This window comes from Pseudorca crassidens, chromosome 9, assembly GCF_039906515.1.
Source record: "Pseudorca crassidens isolate mPseCra1 chromosome 9, mPseCra1.hap1, whole genome shotgun sequence".
NCBI lineage: Eukaryota > Metazoa > Chordata > Mammalia > Artiodactyla > Delphinidae > Pseudorca > Pseudorca crassidens.
In genome coordinates, this window is record NC_090304.1 from 49,162,382 (window position 1) to 49,182,401 (window position 20,020).

The following is a 20,020-nucleotide window of genomic DNA, read 5'->3' on the forward strand; positions in this document are numbered from 1 at the left end:
CCCTCTTTTTAGTATAAAATTGCCTGAGTAAATGGCCAAAGTTATCTTTTAGGAAGGTCTCAGGAAATCATCATGGCATATAATAAGCATGTTTTTTTCACAGTTCTTCCACTTAGGTATCCAGGTACCTCTTTAGTTACAGTCCTAGATCTTAACACTGGCACAGGTCTGGGAACTGAGCAAGAGACTGACTTTATTGGAGTGACCATCCTCAGCCTCCTCATCCTCCATTCTTGCCTTGTTCTATGAATGGTAAGCAGAGCCTTGCTGGATGCCCATCTATTTTGGCCCTTGGGACACAATATCCTATTAACTATCTTTAACACTCCCTGTGGGCCAAGCCCCTTTGATTTTCACCAGTTTTTAGAGTAATTTCAACCCTCTGGCTTGTTAAGTGCTTCCATCTGGCCTCTGCTATGGCAAGGGGACCACAGCCGTGTGCTCACAGTAGGAGTGGGAGATGACACAGGCTTTGTAAAGGGGCAGCTGCAGGTGGATCATCAGAGGCAGGGGTCCAATGTGGAATACACCCCAGAAGAGGCCAGCTAGCTCCAAACATCCCACCACAGTATGAATGAGCACTGTGGTATGATGGAGTGGGTCACAGATGGCTATGTAGTGGTCAAAAGCCATGGCAAGGAAGATGCCTTACTCAACCGTGGCAAAGCAGTGGATGAGGAACATTTGAGCCAAGGAGCCATCCAAGCCAATGTCAACAGCACCAAATCAGAAGATTCCCAGCAGTCTGGGAATAGTGGAAGTGTACAGAACCAGGTCAATGATAGCCTCTAGGCACAGGAAGAAGTACATGGGCTGGTGCAGGCAGTTCTCCACCATTACCAGCCAGAGTGGTGACATTCCCTTCCATGGCCACCAGGTATATGGAGCCAAAGGGGATGGAGAGCCAGATGTGCAGGGACTCCAATCCTGGAATGACAGTGAGCTGGGTGTTGAGCAGACATTATGAAAAGTGAGCGTGGCTAGTTATAAATGCACCTTCTCACTTGTGCCTCAAAATGCAGTAGGACTTTTTTCTGGAAATAAAAGACAAGAATATTCGTAGGTCCTATAATAAGGAATAGGTTGTTGACTAGATAAGATTCTATAAACATTCCTCAAAGTTACAGAATAATGTCACAAGTTATTACTATGTGAAGATATCTACAGATTTTTCAAGCACAGGCCAGAATACATATTTGAATGAAATGTATGAATATCTTTTTTGCAATATGACTCTCAAAGTAATGTTTTTGCATCAATGAAAGTGACCTAAGGTGGACAAGTAACTATTAAGTCATTTAACTCTTGTAGGTTGGCTATTAGGTATTTCTCAGAATCATATAAGCAGGATTCGGTGTGAGGGCTCCTTGATTAGAGATGCATTGATACTGAAAGATACAGTCTGGGACTCTAGATAGACCCCTGGGACTATCTAGACTCTATGGTAAGTCAAAGCTTAATCTTGGGGCCAGCATTAGCTATTGGATGAGCTGAAATATTTAATCTGCAGACCAAGATCACAAGGCAGATGCAAGCTGGTGAAGAAGACTCTCCAGGGGGTGGAACAAAAATGATTTCTGACAGGTGAGAGCTGATGATGGGAGCTCAGTTTGTGTCTGCCCAAAGGCAGATCCATGCAAGGGCTTACTGCTTTCTTGGAGGCTGAGTTGAGGATAAGATTCTAAAAGCAGAGAGGGTTCTCCCCAGGAGGGAAAAAATATAACATTGTAGAATAGCACGAAGCCTAGATGACCATTTGGCCAAAGAATTGGCCTTACTCAGAGTTCAGAGTAATTGGCTAATGGGGAGATGTATATTGAGAAAGACAACTTGGAAATAGTTTTATTTTTTTTTAGGATCTAAAGGATCATGCCAGAATGTGTTCCTATATACAATAGAAGAATGTCAGGGGAATAAGTATGTAAGAAGCTTTGTCTTCTACATCTTGAGCCTAGTTGGTTTGGATATAGCAAAGTAGCCAGTATCTGGCCTTTAGAATTTTTCAGATCTGATTTCATATGTTGGCAGTAGGAGCTTCAGGCAAATTACTTTATCCCATTAGTTAAATACAACTGACCTCATTCTACAACAAAATTAAGTAGTGTGTCCTAGAGAAGTCATGAGGATTGAATGAGAAGGCAGTGTCTGAGGAACAGTAACCCTAAGCTTTAGCTCTTTAGACAGTTGAGACTAATGTGTAAAACCAAAGATACATTCAGTAAACTTCAAGAAACGTTGGAATGTCTCTCTCCAGGTAGCCATGGTGCCAGGAGGATGCCACGAGGTGCCAGGCAACTCGTGTAAGCTGTTTGTAGTGACTTTATCCCACAGAATCCCTCTACTTGAGCTGGGATTTTCCTCCATCTCAAGGTTCTCATAGATGACTATGAATGAGAATAGAGAAAGTGTTGGCAGAAGCAGGAAAAAGGGAAGGTGAAAAGGCTGAGTTACTGGGGCTGGGAAAGAAAGAGTGCACAGGAATCAGCCTGTGATTGAGATGAGGAGGTGGGGTGAGGCAAGGCTTTAGGCTGGGGGGACCCTGTTTTTGTTTCTTACCCTTTGTGTTGCTTATTCTCCATCTGTTCTCCATCTATTCCGCCCGATCTCTGTTCTCTGTCCCCAGAAGTTGACATCTATGGAGTACTGCTTTTCTTTTTCCCTCCAGTTTCTAGGTGGGCTCAGCCCATGTGACGCAGGAGATGAGGGTGAGACTAGACATCAAGAACTTATTCCCCAGTCCCTTTCTGCCAGGCGCACTTGGCAGTGCTGTGATTTTCTACCAAAGACCACAGCTCCTGAAAAGTGACACCCCCCCCCCGCCGGCCCCACACTTGTGTTCTGGCGACTGCATCTTGCCTTACCTGGTAGGCCTGAGTTAGGTGATGCTGCTCCCTGGGGTTAGTCCTGGGCCTCCACCATCCCTTGTTTTCTTAACCCTTCCCAGGCCTCTGTAGATGATCTCTTCAGTTGCCCCCTTGACCATGCCACTTCTTCTTTGGATATATCAGACCAGATCCCAATAGTGTACAGTCTTCACCAGTATCATCGCTTGAAAACTTGCCTGCTTCCTCAGAAGGACACATCTGAAAGTGGACAACTTCACAGAACTAGTTCCAAAGACAAAAGAGTTGTAATCTCATTGTGGTCAAGTGCTAAATGATCTTGACCACGCTGTCTACATTTACATTTAAAGGGGTCTTGTCTACTTTACCCCACTAAGCAAAATTGTAATCATGCAAAGAAATGTCTTACTCCAGAAAAGGGAAAATTTTTGAATAGAAAAATCAGCGGAACTTGGCAAATGAATTTGTCTTCTGTTCTGATACTTGTCCCACTTACAGTGGTTACCTTCCTCCTGTGATAGACACTGAAACATCTTGCACACTATCTTCCCTTCTGATGTTGAGTCTCATCACTACTGAGCCACACCCTGGGGCAGTGGTTCCCCTCTACGTTTGGGCAGAGTAGTCATGTTACAGGAGGATCTCACAGACCAAATTACATAAGAGGCTAAATCTATACCTAGTGAATTATTGGCATAAGAAGTGATTTCTCTTGAAAGTAGGCAGACCTCTACTACGTTCCGGACCTTATTAGATCCATGTCTAATGTTCCCCTTCCTATGAACTGGCCTCAAGCCCTGGAGTTAGGTAGATTTGATTTTTATCCCTCTTTCCTTCCTCATACCTAACAACACACAGAGCTGTTTTCATGATGGACATTCCATCTCCATCTCATCTCTTCCTCTTCCTCTTCCTGTCCATCTCCAGGAACATATGAAACTGAAAACTGTACCCACGACTGGGGGGATGCACTTCAACTGCTGGGTGGAGGTGGCTGAGCTTTGGGACTAGATTTGGTGACCATTATTCTTTCTAAGATCCTAACACACCTTAACTTATGCCTCCCTAGTCAGAAGCCCAGCCCTCACACCTTAAACACAATCGAAGGAGGCTACAGGACAGCTCCCACCTGAGCTGTATCCAAGTACATTTACCAACACCAGCCACTATTATTACCATTCTAACCCTGCTCACTACCTTCCTATGGGGCTGAATTTTGCCATTTCCCAACTCTGTCAAGTTATTTTGTCCCTGTTAACTACCGATGTTCTTTCCTGGTGTTTGAATAGAGTATTCTCACCTTCCTCACCTAGATGACCCTTACAGATGCATAATTCCACAGCTTAGGTATCACCCTAAACAGGCCTGTCTTTGTACTGCACACAAATAGTAATATGGATTGCCTGCTTACCTGCGTGTTTCCCTGAACAGAATATAAGTTTCATGAGAGTAGGGAGCATGTTTATCTCATTCTCTGTTGTAACACTTATGCTAGCACGGTGCCTGGCTATGTTAAATAAAAATAAAATATCATGCCTTTTTAAAGCACCTGGAGGTATTTTGGAGGATCCTGTATTGGCTAGTGAACTAGAGTCCTCTTCAGCCTCCTTGTGTGTGACTCTATGTGGACTCCACCCTTTCTAAGTCACCTTCCAAGAGAATTCCTTCCTTTTGGGTCTTGGAGACTTATACAGGATCATGATCTAAAGTTGGATGCCCAGGAGTCCCAAGTCTGCTCTTCCTTATGAGTTGGGAATGCTTACTGATGACTTTTACTCCTTTTCTAGATTCTCCTTGTAAGATGCTCTTACCTGGGATGGGTAGTGTCAACAAGAACCTGGGGCTCTGCAAATGCCTCTGAGGCCTGTCACTTATAAGCATTCTGTTCAGGGGTAAAGGGAATTTCATTTCTAACCTTCCCATCATCTCAGTGGAGAAGGAAAATAGCAGGCTTTGTCCCACAGAATGGACACAGATTCTAAAACTGAACAGTTATCTGCAGTATGTCAGGGTTGGTCCATAGAGGTCTGGATCTATGTAGGGGAGACTTCTTATTTGAACCATGATCCCTTGGGTCCAAGTCCTGCTCTTGCTTGTTCTCCAACCTCCCTGTAGTCTACAGCTAGTCTAAGGACACCAAGTAGAAATCAGAAAGGCTTTTCTAGAGGAGGGATGAAGAATCTTCTTGGGATTAGAGCTCAGTCTGGCTGTCAATCTCTAAGGAAGTTTGATATCCTTACAGCACTTGGAGATGGTGGTAGAGTCCTGAATTAACTTCAAGACAGACAAGTGGGGGCTTCCCTGGTGGTGCAGTGGTTGAGAATCTGCCTGCCGATGCAGGGGACACGGGTTCGTGCCCCGGTCCGGGAAGATCCCACATGCCGCAGAGCAGCTGGGCCCGTGAGCCATGGATGCTGGGCCAGCGCGTTCAGAGCCTGTGCTCCGCAACGGGAGAGGCCACAACAGTGAGAGGCCCACGTCACGCAAAAAAAAAAAAAAAGACAAGTGGCTATTACCTACAAATGAGATAGTGCAGGTTTTTCCCTCATTCTGCTTTACATTGTAAGAGAAGGACCCCAGAGACTTGAGTAGAGCAGTGCATCTCCTTTAAATCTTTCTGAACCTAAACTTCCCAACCTAAAATCCCATTTCTTAGAAAGGAGGAAAACTTTTCTGTTTGGCTTATCCCCTGGTGTGTCCTAATGGGCTTGTCATGGGTTGTGGGGCATCACGCTTTAGGACATGTGACAAGACATGGGCTTTGAAGCTGAAAAGGCTTGAGTTTGCAAGCCAGCTTGGTTACATACTCACTGTGTAAACTTGAACAAATTGTTTCATACTCAATTATTCAAGCATAAAATAGGAATAATACCTATCTCTGGGTAGCTCTCATAATTGAGATACTGTATAAAAACGGACCAGTAAGGAAACATACCAGGTGCTGAAACAGCATTGTTATTACCATCACTGCTGTTTTTGCTTCTGGGAGGGGTTAAGACTGAGACAGACATCCTTAATCGTTTCCCTCAGACCAGGAGCCAATGTCAGGGCAGGGGTTAATGATCTAGAATCAATACAGAAATAATCTAATTTTTACTTCTACGCCCTTTCCAGAGGATTCTACTTCTCTCGCACCTCAGGAGAAGCTAGGAACTTCTAAAAGCTTGCTACCTGCTCCCCAATCTTAAATGATATATTCTATGTAAAACTGCTTGTGGTTGCTGAAATATACAGGGTAATTTCTTGCTCCAATGCCTGTGAACATGTTATACCCTCAGCCCAGTAAAAGGAGGAATTTCATTCCATACAGATTCATATCTAGCTTTCGAAATTTGGGTCAGTAATCACCTTGTCCAAATGATGAGCTCTGCCTTTTAGATTTTAATATATGAGCTATGTTTCTCTGTACTGGATCACTTCCATGTTATTTATTTATTTGATATTTACTATTTATTTTTACATCTTTATTGGAGAATAATTGCTTTACAATGCTGTGTTAGTTTCTGCTTTATAACAAAGTGAATCAGTTATACCTATACATATGTTCCCATATCTCTTCCCTCTTGCGTCTCCCTCCCTCCCACCCTCCCTATCCCACCCCTCCCGGCGGTCAAAAAGCACCCAGCTGATCTCCCTGTGCTATGCGGCTGCTTCCCACTAGATGTCTACCTTAAGTTTGGTAGTGTATATATGTCCATGCCTCTCTCTCGCTTTGTCACAGCTTACCCTTCCCCCTCCACATATCCTCAAGTTGGTTCTCTAGTAGGTCTGTGTCTTTATTCCTGTCTTAATCCTAGGTTCTCCATGACATTTTTTCTTAAATTCCATATATATGTGTTAGCATACGGTATTTGTCTTTCTCTTTCTGACATACTTCACTCTGTATGACAGACTTTAGGTCTACCCAACTCATTACAAATAGCTCAATTTCGTTTCTTTTTATGGCTGAGTAGTATTCCATTGTATATATGTGCCACATCTTCTTTATCCATTCATCCGATGATGGACGCTTAGGTTGTTTCCATCTCCGGGCTATTGTAAATAGAGCTGCAATGAACATTTTGGTACATGACTCCTTTTGAATTATGGTTTTCTCAGGGTATATGCCCACTAGTGGGATTGCTGGGTCATATGGTAGTTCTATTTGTAGATTTTTAAGGAACCTCCATACTGTTCTCCATAGTAGCTGTACCAATTCACATTCCCACCAGCAGTGCAAGTGTGTTCCCTTTTCTCCACACCCTCTCCAGCATTTATTGTTTCTATATTTTTTGATGATGGCCATTCTGACTGGTGTGAGATGATATCTCATTGTAGTTTTGATTTGCATTTCTCTAATGATTAATGATGTTGAGCATTCTTTCATGTGTTTGTTGGCAGTCTGTATATCTTTGGAGAAATGTCTATTTAGGTCTTCTGCCCATTTTTGGATTGGTTTGTTTGTTTTTTTGCTATTGAGCTGTATGGGCTGCTTGTAAATTTTGCAGATTAATCCTTTGTCAGTTGCTTCACTTGCAACTATTTTCTCCCATTCTGAGGGTTGTCTTTTGGTCTTGTTTCTGGTTTCCTTTGCTGTGCAAAAGCTTTGACGTTTCATTGGGTCCCATTTGTTTATTTTTGTTTTTATTTCCATTTCTCTAGGAGGTGGGTCAAAAAGGATCTTGCTGTGATTTATGTCATAGAGTGTTCTGCCTATGTTTTCCTTTAAGAGTTTGATAGTGTCTGGCCTTACATTTAGGTCTTTAATCCATTTTGAGTTTATTTTTGTGTATGGTGTTTGGGAGTGTTCTAATTTCATTCTTTTACATGTACCTGTCCAGTTTTCCCAGCACCACTTATTGAAGAGGCTGTCCTTTCTCCACTGTATATTCCTGCCTCGTTTATCAAAGATAAGGTGACCATGTGTGCACAGGTTTATCTCTGGGCTTTCTATCCTGTTCCATTGATCTATCTTTCTGTTTTTGTGCCAGTACCATAGGGTCTTGATTACTGTACCTTTGTAGTATAGTCTGAAGTCGGAGCCTGATTGCTCCAGCTCCGTTTTTCGTTCTCAAGATTGCTTTGGCTGTTCGGGGTCTTTTGTGTTTCCATACAAATTGTGAAATTTTTTGTTCTAGTTCTGTGAAAAATGCCATTGGTAGTTTGATAGGGATTGCATTGAATCTGTAGATTGCTTTGGGTAGTAGAGTCATTTTCACAATGTTGATTGTTCCAATCCAAGAACATGGTATATCTCTCCATCTATTTGTATCGTCTTTAATTTCTTTCATCAGTGTCTTATAATTTTCTGCATACAGGTCTTTTGTCTCCATAGGTAGGTTTATTCCTAGATATTTTATTCTTTTGTTGCAAGGGTAAATGCTAGTGTTTTCTTGATTTCACTCTCAGATTTTTCATCATTAGTGTATAGGAATGCCAGAGATTTCTGTGCATTAATTTTGTATCCTGCTACTTTGCCAATTTCATTGATTAGCTCCAGTAGTTTTCTGGTAACATCTTTAGGATTCTCTATGTATAGTATCATGTCATCTGCAAACAGTGAAAGCTTTACTTCTTCTTTTCCGATTTGGTTTCCTTTTCTTTTCTGATTGCAGTGGCTAAAACTTCCAAAACTATGTTGAATAAGAGGGGTGAGAGTGGGCAACCTTGTCTTCTTCCTGATCTTAGTGGAAATGCTTTCAGCTTTTCACCATTGAGGATGATGTTGGCTGTGGGTTTGTCATATATGGCCTTTATTATGTTGAGGTAAGTTCCCTCTATGCCTACTTTCTGGAGGGTTTTTATCATAAGTGGGTGTTGAATTTTGTCGAAAGCTTTCTCTGCATCTATTGAGATGACCATATGGTTTTTCTCCTTCAATTTGTTAATATGGTGTACCACATTGATTGATTTGCGTATACTGAAGAATCCTTGCATTCCTGGAATAAACCACCCTTGATCATGGTGTATGATCCTTTCAGTGTGCTGTTGGATTCTCTTTGCTAGTATTTTGTTGAGGTTTTTTGCATCTATGTTCATCATTGATATTGGCCTGTAGTTTTCTTTCTTTGTGACACCCTTGTCTGGTTTTGGTATCAGGGTGATGGTGGCCTCGTAGAATGAGTTTGGGAGTGTTCCTCCCTCTGCTATATTTTGGAAGACTTTGAGAAGGGTAGGTGTTAGCTCTTCTCTAAATGTTTGATAGAATTCGCCTGTGAAGCCATCTGGTCCTGGGCTTTTGTTTGTTGGAAGATTTTTAATCACAGTTTCAATTTCAGTGCTTGTGATTAGTCTGTTCATGTTTTCTATTTCTTCCTGATTCAGTCTTGGCAGGTTGTGCATTTCTAAGAATTTGTCCATTTCTTCCAGGTTGTCCATTTTATTGGCATAGAGTTGCTTGTAGTAACTCATGATCTTTTGTATTTCTGCGGTGTCAGTTGTTACTTCTCCTTTTTCATTTCTAATTGTATTGATTTGAGTCTTCTCCCTTTTTTTCTTGATGAGTCTGGCTAATGGTTTATCAATTTTGTTTATCTTCTCAAAGAACCAGCTTTTAGTTTTATTGATCTTTGCTATCATTTCCTTCATTTCTTTTTCATTTATTTCTGATCTGATCTTTATGATTTCTTTCCTTCTGCTAACTTTGGGGTTTCTTGGTTCTTCTTTCTCTAATTGCTTTAGGTGCAAGGTTAGGTTGTTTATTTGAGATGTTTCCTGTTTCTTAATGTAGGATTGTATTGCTATAACCTTCCCTCTTAGAACTGCATTTGCTGCATCCCATAGCTTTTGGGTCGTCGTGTCTCCATTGTCATTTGTTTCTAGGTATTTTTTGATTTCTTCAGTGATCACTTCGTTATAAAGTAGTGTATTGTTTAGCCTCCATGTGTTTGTATTTTTTACAGATCTTTTCCTGTAATTGATATCTAGCCTCATAGCATTGTGGTCGGAAAAGATACTTGATACAATTTACCAAGGCTTGATTTGTGACCCAAGATATGATCTATCCTGGAGAATGTTCCATGAGCACTTGAGAAACCTCAGCTCCCAGCCCGCCAGGGCGGGTGAGCAGACAAGCCTCTCTGGCTGGTGAGTGCCAGTCGGCACCGATCCTCTGTGCAGGAATCTCTCTGCTTTGCCCTCCGCACCCCTGTTGCTGCGCTCTCCTCCATGGCTCCGAAGCTTCCCCCCTTCGCCACCCACAGTCTCCGCCCGCAAAGGGGCTTCCTAGTGTGTGGAAACCTTTCCTCCTTCACAGCTCCCTCCCACTAGTGCAGGTCCTGTCCCTATCCTTTTGTCTCTGTTTATTCTTTTTTCTTTTGCCCTACCCAGGTACGTGGGGGAGTTTCTTGCCTTTTGGGAGGTCTGAGGTCTTCTGCCAGCGTTCAGTAGGTGTTCTGTAGGAGTTGTTCCATGTGTAGATGTATTTCTGATGTATTTGTGGGGAGGAAGGTGATCTCCGCATCTTACTCTTCTACCATCTTCCCCCTCTCCCCCTCTTGCATGTTATTTAGAAATAAGTATTCAATAAATCAGTGCATTTAAATTGAAGGCTAAAATAAGGCTTCTCTCTTTAACTTGATTTTATGAACCAACTCAAAACAACCTCTCAATTGATGCAGAGGTATGAGATATGCAGAAGAGCATTAGAAATTAACTTTCTTCACCTTAAATATATATTAAATCAGATGTGTATTCAGCCTTGGAAGCAGAGGTGAATCAGAAGCAAACATTATCTGTGCTCATTCTAACACTGTCCAGGAGAGGGCATCCTGGCACAAGCATGAGATACCAATGGCTGACTGGGCTCTACAGAACAAAGGAAAGCATCAAGCTTGGTGTCAATAAATATCTTAATCCTTCCTTTGACTGTGCCAATTCAGGGTTAATTAGATAAGACAAACCTATCTTGCAACCTAGCTTCCAATGTAGGTCAGTCAAAGCTGAAGAGAATGTGCTGCTTCAGGCCAACATAATGATACCAGCAACCCCAAATATGTAGCTCCATTTCTGTTTATAAATTGAATACTGCATTTCTGGTTTATACCCTTACCAATGAGTTGTTACTCTTGCTCTGAAATAAGCCAGTGTTCATGCACAACTCTGGTGTATGAACAGAACCCTGAGCTTGTTAGACCAGGGAATGAAATGATTAGAAGGGAAAAAATACTTGCGTGAAATGAAAATTCATCTTCTCTGAAGCTAGAAGATTAATTCTCATTCAAAATAGGAATACGGATGCTCGGTATAGGTAAAGCATTTTTTCAAATTCATGGCTTACAAGTGTTAGAGCTGGGGTATTGAATCAAACCTGAACTCATCCTTTGTTTGAGGGAAGTGGTACACCACAGTGGTTAAGAGCATAGACATGAGCCCACATCTGTCTGCTTCTAACTGCTAGTACTGACACTAGACATGTGTCCTGGACCAAGTTATTCCTATACCTGAATTCTTTATCCCCATCTCTTCTTGATACCCACCCCTGAGTTTCACCTCTTTTGTGAGCTTTCCCACATTCTTTAGCCCTGTATCTGGCTCCCTGTACTTATAATGAATTCCCTGTACCTCCTTCATCCTACCCATAAATTTTCTCTGAGCCTGAACCCATCCAATCCCTAGCCTCCCCATATCCACTCTTATGTAGGTTATTGATAGTCTACTCCATTCTGTGTTTTCCACACATGGGAGGATTTTGTTAGAACCTAAAACAACCATGGATATACAATTAGATGGGAATCCCCTTGTGATATACATCCTCATAGATATTCGTATTTGGCTAGATACCACTAGGAAATGTCAGTTAATTTGGGTGTCAGAATGACCTAGCAAGTGTTAGGTTGTATTATCCTAATTTAAAAATACCTTCTATTCTTAGCCATTGAATGAAATCCCTATCCCAGCATCACCAAGTACTCTTCTTGTCTTATGTTCTCATCCCCTTGTTGCCTTGTGCTGCTATACTTTGGTTCCTCTGCTATCATCTCCTGAAGCTTTTTCCTTTTCACTAAAAGGAAATGTATAACAATACAATAGGTAGCTAATGCTCAAAGGACCCCAACTCCCCCGTGGCTTTCAGGTAAGGGTTTTTTTTTTCTTTTTTTAAACATCTTTATTAGAGTATACTTGCTTTAAAATGGTGTGTCAGTTTCTGCTTTATAACAAAGTGAATCAGTTATACATATACATATGTCCCCATATCTCTTCCCTCTTGCATCTCTCTCCCTCCCACCCTCCCTATCCCACCGCTCTAGGTGGTCACAAAACACTGAGCTGATCTCCCTGTGCTATGCAGCTGCTTCCCACTAGCTATCTGTTTTACGTTTGGTAGTGTATATATGTCCATGCCACTCGCTCACTTTGTCCCAGCTTACCCTTCCCCCTCCCCATATCCTCAAGTCCGTTCTCCTGTAGTTCTGCATCGTTATTCCCATCTTGCCCCTAGGTTCTTCTCACCATTTTCTTTTTTTTTTAAATTCCATATATATGTGTTAGCATACAGTATTTGTTTTTCTCTTTCTGACTTACTTCACTCTGTATGACAGTCTCTAGGTCCATCCACCTCACTAAAAATAACTCAGTTTCTTTCCTTTTTATGGCTGAGTAATATTCCATTATATATATGTGCCACATCTTCTTTATGCATTCATCTGTTGATGGACACTTAGGTTGCTTCCATGTCCTGGCTATTGTAAATACAGCTGTAATGAACGTTTTGGTACATGACTTTTTTTTTTTAACATTTTTATTGGAGTATAATTGCTTTACAATGGTGTGTTTCTGCTTTATAACAAAGTGAATCAGTTATACATATACATATGTTCCCATATCTCTTCCCTCTTGCATCTCCCTCCCTCCAATCCTCCATATCTGACCCCTCTAGGTGGTCACAAAGCACCGAGCTGATCTCCCTGTGCTATGCGGCTGCTTCCCACTAGCTATCTATTTTACGTTTGGTAGTGTATATATGTCCATGCCACTCTCTCACTTTGTCCCAGCTTACCCTTCCCCCTCCCCATATCCTCAAGTCCATTCTCTAGTAGGCTGTGTCTTTATTCCCATCTTGCCCCTAGGTTCTTCATGACAATTTTTTTTTCTTAGATTGCATATATATGTGTTAGCATACAGTATTTGTTTTTCTCTTTCTGACTTACTTCACTCTGTATGACAGACTCTAGGTCCATCCAACTCACTACAGATAACTCAGTTTTGTTTCTTTTTATGGCTGAGTAATATTCCATTGTATATATGTGCCACGTGTTCTTTATCCATTCATCTGTTGATGAATACTTAGGTTGCTTCCACATCCTGGCTATTGTAAATAGAGCTACAATGAACATTGTGGTACATGACTCTTTTTGAATTATGGTTTTCTCAGGGTATATGCCCACTAGTGGGATTGCCGGCTCATATGGTAGTTCTATTTTTAATTTTTTAAGGAACCTCCATAGTGGCTGTATCCATTTACATTCCCACCAACAGTGCAAGAGGGCTCCCTTTTCTCCACACCCTCTCCAGCATTTATTGTTTGTAGATTTTTTGATGATGGCCATTCTGACTGGTGTGAAATGATATCTCATTGTAGTTTTGATGTGCATTTCTCTAATGATTAATGATGTTGAGCATTCTTTCATTTGTTTGTTTGCAATCTGTATATCTTCTTTGGAGAAATGTCTAGGTCTTCTGCCCATTTTTGGATTGGGTTGTTTGTTTTTTTGATTTTGAGCTGCATGAATTGCTTGTATGTTTTGGAGATTAATCCTTTGTCAGTTGCTTCATTTGCAAATATTTTCTCCCATTCTGTGGGTTGTGTTTTGGTGTTGTTTATGGTTTCCTTTGCTGTGCAAAAGCTTTTAAGTTTCATTAGGTGCCATTTGTTTATTTTTGTTTTTATTTCCATTTCTCTAGGAGGTGGGTCAAAAAGGATCTTGCTGTGATTTATCTCAGAGTGTTCTGCCTATGTTTTCCTCCAAAATTTTGATAGTTTCTGGCCTTACATTTAGGTCTTTAATCCATTTTGAGTTTATTTTTGTGTATGGTGTTAGGGACTGTTCTAATTTCATTCTTTTACATGTAGCTGTCCAGTTTTCCCAGCCAGGTAAGGATTTTCAACGATTAAAATTTAGGGTAAATATCTTAAATGCATGATCAGCTCAGGGGTTCTTCTGATTGGTTGGGTCTTAAGCAACAAAGAGAGATTTCTGGCATCTTGGTCATCACTCTTCTGGTTTCAACTGTCTGGGTGTCCCTGACTGTGGTCAGCACTTTCCATCCCATGGGGTCCTGATTTCTGTAAAAACAACTCAAGGATATGAACCACATTGTTATCTATATCCGCTGGGGAGAAACTAGGAGTCCTGTGACTGTTTTATGGCTGAACTGTTGTTCAAGCTATTATTACTTCTCTTGCTTGACTTCTTTTTCTTTGTTTCTGCATTTTCTCACTTGTCCACTTTTAACTGCTCAAGTCTGCTTTTTGAAGCTTGGAAGGCCTAGGAGACCAAAGATTTTTCTACAAATGAGAAACGGGATGCAGAGGGCCTTATACCCAGGAAGGCCCCATAGGGATCTGCTTGGTTTCATTCTCCTCCTTTCTTCCATATTCCTCAATCATGAGGGGAACAGGGGTGACGACGTCTCTGGCTAATTCCTGCTGAGTGTAGTTGATGATGTTAGCCTTTCAGGATTAGAGGAGAGAAAGACTATCATTTCAAAGAATTCCTGAGTCCCAGACCTAATATCAGTATTTTGTATTATGAACACACTACATCCCTCTTTGCTTTGTCACAGCACGTAGACAAACATTTGAGAATTAACAGATTACAATAAGAATGATGATCAAAATGCAATCTTGTAGCAATCCCCGAAAGAGTCCTTTTTTTCCCAGATGGCAACCAGGAAAATAAGTCCTGGAACAGGTCCTCTTTACCTGCATCCTGCAACCAAGTAGCCTTTTGATATGTTTCAGTTTCTCTAGAGGTATTTATATCATTCAGCACACGGTATGAGCCCCTACACATACTCTCATTTTGCCACTAAGAAATCAAGGGCTACTCTATAATTGAGGACCACTCAAGTCATTGAATCCAAAGATGTTTATTGGACCACAGTACTTTTAGCCATGTCCTCGGCAGTTTGTCCAATTGTGGCAACGTTATGAATCATATCTATATTGACACACTCTAACCTTGGTATGAAGATGCCAAGAATACTTTATCTTATATTGTCCTCATACCCTGCCAACATCTCTCTAAAGGTTAGGGTTTGGTTTAGGGAGGGAAGTGATGTTCTCTGGGCTGTGCATGGAAAGAGGGGTTATAAAGTGTCCCAGCAGGCATGACCCTTCAATTTGCTAGCTATCTAAGCAATGTGCCCATCCTCATGTTGGTGAGTCACTCGCTATACAACAAATATATCCTGGAGTAGCACCAGCTTTACCTCCCAGGTAGTCATTGATGCTTTCATTTTTGGGGAGTTCAGAAATTACATTATCAAGCCAGAGGCAAGAGCCATTGCAAGACTTCCATAGTTTGTTTGCATGGTATCTAACTTGTTTGGCTCTCCAGAATGGATGTTATTTTTAGCCCTTACACATTTGTCAATTATACATTTCAGGTGATTTGGGGGCATCACATTTTCTCATGAGAAATGCAAGGGACTGCAATGGACCAATAGTAACTTTCCCTGAAATGGAAGCCACCTCAAACAGAATGAAGCAAGGGATTGGAATATTTTGAGGTCCCCTAAATCTCTGGATTTGGAATGTGATGTTTGAAGGCAAAAGATTATAGGCGGTCATGGGGTCCAGTACAATATCAAAATCAATTATCAGGACCATTGAAGGGAGATTTTGTTCATGAATAGTTTGAGAGATGATATGATACATCCAACAACCACTTAAATTTTCACCTCTGGCTATACTCTGAGACAACATAATTATTTTCTTTCTAGGAGGCAGCAGACACCAGTGAGATGATAATTACAAGAGCCATCAGTATACTCAGGGCCAACAGCTTATGGGAAAACACTGGTGACCCTAACCTTTGGTACTAACCCCATTATTACAAGGATTAAGTTAGAACAGGGTTAAGTATCTCCTATTAATATCATGACAACAAGTTTGCCTACCATACACTCAGATAAATGGTTAAATCAGGAAGCAAGCAAAGGGACATAAGCAAATAATCAGAAAAATACTCCAACCAATTACAAATATTATTATGAATTGGTATGAGTCATTCATTACTTATCTAAGATACTTTCTTTGATTTTAACCAGAGCCCCCAGTTCAGACTTGCAGAAGAACTGACTTTCTGCTAGGGCTGTAGATGTCTTATTTTTTTTTTTTTTGTAAATGGGGATGACTGTAGATTTATAGTCAAGTCAGGAGGCAGCTTCACTCATGTGATGGATCCACAGCTTGACTCCTGTTAATTTAATAGAAGTGAACCAGGTTATTTGCAGAACCTGGTAAGGCCCCACCCACCAGGTCTGGAGTTGGTTCTCCAGGTGTGCATCCTTCCAAGTTTTTAGGAATACCCAGTCTCCAGGTCTAATATGGTGGAGGGTAACGTTTGTCGAAAAATAGATTAGTAGCAAATTTATTAATAACACTTAAAAAAAATAAGAATGTACATAACATAGTGTCTAGTTATTTTACCTTTTGATCAGGTATCTGTCTACCTACCCACTCAGAATAGAGGATAGGCCTCCTACACAGTACTTCATAAGTACTCAATTGGAGCCTGCTTCTAGGGGCCACTCTAATTCTAAGCAGTGCAAACAGGAATACTCTATCCCATATTAAGTTAGGTTCACAACAGATTTTAGCTGTAGTTCTCTTTAAAGTATCATTCATCTTTTCCATCTTCTCAGTTGACTGAAGCCTCCAAGATTCATGCAAATCCCATTTTATTCCAAGTTGTTTAGATACCTCCTGAGTAACATTAGCAATAAAGGTGCCTCTGCTGGCACTCTGAATTTAGCTGGGTAGCCCAAATCTAGGAATTATCTCCTTAAGCAAACCTTTACTACATCTGAAACTTCTTCAGTCTGGCAAGGGCATGTTTCTACCCAACCTATAAAGGTGTCTACCATCACCAGCAGGTAGCAAAACTTTCCTTTTGCTTTGGGCAGGACTGTAAAGTCTATTTGCCAGTCTTCTCCCAGGCTTTCCCCTCTGGCTTGGACTTCAATGTGGGCTAGGAGAGGCCCAGTCTTGGAATTATTTTTAACACAAATCATACATTTTCATGTGATTCTTTAAATTGTCCTCTGCATGTTTAGTCCTTTGAGGTGGTCCTGTATCCACTGGAGGGTGGCATCACACCCATACTGGGTGCCCTGGTGTATTGATCCAATTATTTCCTCCATTAGATGTTCAGGAATTAAAACCATTCCTTAGTCATTCACCAGTCAAGCCCCAGATTCTAGATGAGTAGCATCAAACCCCCATTCTTGTGAAATTTTAAGGTCCTCAGGTGCGTTTAGCATTTCAGGCTAAATTGGGTCAGATGTATACTTGGGATCAGAGCCATAACTGGAGGAGTTTTTGTCCTGGAAGTTGCTTTAGCAGCTTGGTCAGCTTTTTTTCTTTTTGAAACTAGTCAGATCTCTGATGTCTCAGGCAATGCATAATTGCCACCTCCTTTGGCTTGAGCACTTCATCTAGCAGTTTCAAAACATCTGGCACATGTTGGATTTCTTTTCAGAGGTGAGCAGTCCTCTCTTTCCAAATTGCCCCATGTGCATGCACAACCAGAAAGGAGTATTTTGAGTCCGTATAGATGTTAACCTTCTTACTTTTGCCGAGATGTAAAAACTAGAGTGAGGGTGATCATTTCAGCCTTCTGAGCCAAGGTACCTGCTGGCAAAGCTTCTGCTTCTAGGATCTCTTGCAAGCTTACCACCACATATCTAGCCATCTTGTTTCCATGGTCCTTGAATACTTCCATCGTAGTCTATCTCCAAGTCCAGATCTCCAAAGGGAGATCCAGGTCCAGGTGGCTAGAGTATACCTGCTCAGTGATCTGCAAACAATCATGCATGGCCCCTCCGAAGGAGTGGGGAAAAACATGGCTGGGTTGAAAGAGGGCACAGTCTTTAGAGTCACATTTGGACTATCAAGCAAAATTGCCATATATCTTCCTAAGCAGCCTGAAGTAAGCCAGTATCCACACTTTTGTTCCCAAAGTGGCAATACACAGTGGGATGTATGCACCATGGTTGACTTTCCTAGAATAAATTTCTCTGCCTTTGCAACAAATCACAAGTAGCAGCTATGGCTCTCAAACATGTTGGCCATCCTGAGTTACAATGCCCAAAGTCTTTGAGAAATAGTCTCCTGGGTGTTTTGTATTCCCCAGATTCTGGGTCAGTGCCCCCAGCCCCACTCCTTGCCTCTCAAGGACAAAGAGATCAAATGGCTCTTTCAAATCTGTCAACCCCATAAAAGGAGCAGTCGTACTTTTTTCCTTAATTGTCTGGAAGGCCTTTTGACATTCTCTCTCTTCTAAGGGATCACAGTCAGCCTCTTTTAGGGCCTCATACAGTTAGCTCTTAGCCCAAAGTTTGCAATCCAAATGTGGAAGAATCCTGCCATTCCCAGAAACCCACAAAACTGTCTTTTGGTGGTGGGCAGTGCCACTCTGGCTACTGCCTCACTGTGATCTGGAAGCAAATTCCTTTGGCCCCTTTTCAGTTCAAATCCAAGGTATTTCAGCACAGTTTGGGACATCTGGGCCTTTTTTTGAGACTTTATAACCTCATTCAGCCAGAAAGTTCAAAGTAGTCACAGTGTTTTTGAGTTCTCCTTCATCTTCCTAGCGATTAAGGAAGCAGCACTTGCTCCTATAGCTGGAGCTCTTAAATCCTTAGCAGGTCCTCAAATATTGTGGGGGAGTTTTTAAATCCTTGAGGATGCAATACTGTCAAACTGGATTCCAAAACATAATTCTTGAGACTCAGGATTCAAATGAATACAGAAAAATGTTTCTTAAGTCTAACACCGTGAACTGATGGAAGTCTCTAGATAAGGTAGTCTGCAGGGTAAACATCTTCCACTATCTAATGTATGGCTCTTAGGTCCTGAACAAACCAGTACTACTCAGTGTAGAGCTTTTTAACAGGCAGGATGGGAGTATTATATGGTGACTGACAAGGGAGAATAAGCTGGTATTCGAAAAAGGCAGTTATCAAAGGCTGGATACCTGTTTTGCTTGCACCTTTCAGGCATATCGCCTTAAGCTCAGAGTTTTGAGTATCCAGCTTCGGCGTCATCTTTACTGGTCCAGTAGTCCTGGCTCTTCCTGAGCCTCCATCAGCCCATGATCCCAAAGAAAGATGTCTTCAGGAATGCTGTTGGTGGGCTCCTCCATTCCTTGACAGAGGGCCACCTGCAAGGCACAGGATACCATGATTTCCAGTCATCCAGGTGTGAAAGCCACTGTAGCATCCAATTTAGTTAACAAATCTCACCCCAGCCGTGGGACTGGGCACTCTGCCGTGCAAACAAACTGTGTTTTAAGTTGGTGGCCCCAATCTGACAGGCTAGAGACTGCAAAAAGCTTTTGGAGAAGCTTTTTGGAGACTCTCTACACCATTTTGCCTTTTGGGGTTAACTTAATCAAGTGTTCAAAAAATGAGTGGCTCCAGGATCAATCAGAAAGTCTGTTTCCCACCAAAAGGTTTACCTGGGGCTCCTGGTGGGAAAGGGAGATGGAGCCTGTTTCCCCTGAAAGACTCCCCAGGCTCCCTCAATTCTTCATCACCTTCGGTTATCTCTGGCATGAACAATGCTTTCTCATCCTCTTCCAGTTTCTTTTCTAGGCCAATGGGAGAAAAATTGCCCTAGCTTTCTTGCTTACAATAGGCATTATTGGGGACTCATCTTAACATGTCCCTTTTTGGGGTCTCCCTTCTGTGGGCCATCCTTCACTCCCTTGGGCCCTGGGAATCTTACCATCTCCTCAGATTTCTTGTTCCCTTTTTCTTCAGAATGCCACCACCAAAAGGGACACCGGCTGCTTCATTTTTCAGGTCTTTTTGGTCTTGTGTTTTTTTCAAAAACTTTGAAAACAAGTTCTACCAAATGAGATATTCGGAGATCCAAAACAACTTCTCTCTTCAACTCTTCCTGGGTATCTGGGGCTCTCTGAGACACAAAAGGTCTGATTACTTGAAATTCTTCAGATTATGTTGGTCCA

The 20,020-nt window shown here is 41.7% G+C and overlaps 1 pseudogene; it reads right to left on the bottom strand.

Moving 5' to 3' along the window:
• Positions 1-414: 414 nt before the first annotated feature.
• On the bottom strand, positions 415-19,094 carry LOC137231135 (olfactory receptor 52M1-like; annotated as a pseudogene).
• Positions 19,095-20,020: the final 926 nt, after the last annotated feature.